Below are 2,733 nucleotides of genomic sequence, written 5' to 3'. Positions count from 1 at the left end.
GTCTCTCCGAAAAAGGCACGTGTAGCATGATGGAAAAACCTGCGCATCCCGACTCTGAGACAAACATCCCTGCAGCTGCCCCACCAAGGAAAAGCCAATTACAGATATGTCCTCCCTTTAGCTCCCAATGAGGTCCACTGCCCCTGGGCATGATTCGGTACCTCCTTTCATCCCTGCCATCCACAACCTAGTGTGTAACATCCCACTGTGGCACCTTCCAAGCTGCCTGTGAATAACTTTTCAGGGAAAGGGGAGAGGGAGGAACCTCTCATAATAACGTGCACTGAGCGGGACCTCGTGTCTGGCTCCAGGGAAGAGACGGCTCCCTGCCAGTAGGCTGAGATAAGTGGCACATCTCAGGAGTGGTTTTTGATGTCATATGCAGAGGCAGGGCTTAGCTGTTCACGCACATCAATGTCAGCAGAGAGGTGAATGACCTCTTTGGGTTTTCGGCTCACGGTAGGAAGTGGGGCAAAACACAGCTCTGAAGTGAAAAAAAATCCATCGAGCTGGAAGGTTTCTTTCTTGTCTGCCTTTTATCACTAAGCACAGCAACAACGCTGGGTGGCTGCATTCAGCCAACACAATGCAACATGGCAGCAGTATATTTCGAAGATGTTATTTTAGTGGGGGAAACAATTTCTAAGGGCAAGACACAGGGATCTAGTAACTCAAACAAGCTGCTCAGGGATTTCTGTGGCTATTGAATATACCACACAGCGCTTGGGCTGCCTTGTCAGATTGTGATGTATGTTTCAGATCAATAAAAAGGCTCATTTGAGACTTGTTTTTTTCCCCATGTTACACAAAATACATTCTCTCATGGTACAAAGCTTACCTGAACTGATCAGCAGGAGAAACTAAGGTAACCGCACTCATGAATGAAAGCCCAAATTCTAGATTGAAGTCCAATTTGCTTGGACTCTAGTATCTGCAGATAATCTCTGGGTTCTTTGTGGTCTCTGCTCTGAACTGGAAACAAAAGCATATATCTTTAATATTTTTACTCCCTTCTGTGGCTGTCAATTACAATGGCTTGAATATTCTGTTCACCCTCAACTTCAGGACTTCTTGATCCTCTGAGACAGATCTTCCTCTGTGAGGCTTCTGAGTGACAAGCAGAGATTTCATCCCCAGAGACAACTCCCTTAGCAGTAACCCAGGCATCCAGTGCATTTACCACGATTCCTTTTAGTGTGTTTCCTCAGGAAGAGGAGCAATGCAAAAAAAAAGGAACCACACAGCAACTTTTATGCTCCAAGACGTGTCTGGAGGCCTGATCGCAGCCTGGGCAGCACTATTAGCTGTTCTAGCTGGAGACCTTAGCCTGCTTAAATGTGCTACCAAAAGCTTGCATATGCACAAATTAGGAAGTAGTATAGATGTTGTTTGCATGTGGTAGTGCATAAAATAGGGAAATGACCAGGGAGGTCTTTCTTTTTTACCTTGAACTCTGTGCCTCGCACGCTGGAGCTATGGGGACCTCCATGGTCAGCAAAGTAGACAGTCAAGAAGGAAATGGAAAACAGTTAGGAAGAAAATTGCAAGTAGTGGCTGGCAGTTTCCGTAGGCCTTGCCTGAGCAGCAGAGAGGGGTGCCACAGAAATTGTTTCAGAAAAGATGTGTCAGGACCTGGATCACCCAAGGATGGACCAGCCACCCGAGGGAGGGCAGTCCTGGTGGAGAGGGGTGCCTGTTTAAGGGACCGTGTCATCTAGGCCACTCGCTTTCTCCGTGCTGGTGGATGGGCTGTAATCAGCTCTCTCCCAAAGTCCAAAGAGTAGGTTGTCCTCGGGCCCCCGGGGAGGGAGTTATTAGGGGCAACCAACCTCCTGCCCAGCTGCGCTTCCAAACACCCATCCCACATCGGGAAGAGCCAGCAGATAAGGTACACCCACGTTGTGTACATGAGGTGTCCTGGCCTGCTCTTTTGGTTTTGGGGAGACAAGTGTGATAAGCAAGAACTCAGATCTGTTTCTGAAAAGCCACCAACAGCCGGTCCAATTTGGGTAAGACTTGCCTGCAATGAGATGCTTTGCTAACAGGTGTATGCCTAGTTTATGGAAACACAGTGTGCTTCAAAGACAGTTTGGAAGGATTTACAGGTGACCTGCAATGAAGACAGGTCACAGGACTGGCAGGAACCACGCGCTTCTGCCTGAGGGTGCTGCCATTGCCAAAGCTACCAGCTGAACGGAGTGAGGTATGGGGGTTAACCACACCAGGGGATGTTGTCACGTGTGATGCTGTAATTCTTCATCCTGCAGAAAATAATTAATGGTCTCATTCTCAAGGAGGGGGGGAAAAAGGTGAATCTGGAAGACACTCAATTCACTCTGTTTTAATTTAGGGCGATTAGTTTTGCTATTTTGCTGGGTTTTTTTAAAAGAGAGTGAGCGTAGAGACTCTAGAAATAGTACATTTGAGCTATTTTGGACTAACATGTGAAGGAAATGAAGCAATGGAAAAAAAAGTCAGCTTTTTTGTACATCATGTACCATATAGTCAACCTTAGATAACTGACAAGGTTTTGAGAGAGTGTAAACCAGTAAACTGCTTACTCTGAGTTTGTCTGAAAAGACAGAGGAAAAAAGAAAATGGTCTTCAACTTGGGCTTACAGTATAGGTAGCATTTTCAACATAAAGGTTTCACAAAATGTACTAATGTTATCACTCTGGCAGGAAACTGAGGCTTTCACATTTAATGAAGCATTTCTTTGAAGTCACGCGAAA

The sequence above is a fragment of the Haliaeetus leucocephalus genome, unplaced genomic scaffold (assembly GCF_000737465.1).
Source record: "Haliaeetus leucocephalus isolate CR32 unplaced genomic scaffold, Haliaeetus_leucocephalus-4.0 Scaffold228, whole genome shotgun sequence".
NCBI lineage: Eukaryota > Metazoa > Chordata > Aves > Accipitriformes > Accipitridae > Haliaeetus > Haliaeetus leucocephalus.
The sequence above is the reverse complement of the archived record's forward strand: the minus strand, read 5'-3'. Positions refer to the sequence as shown.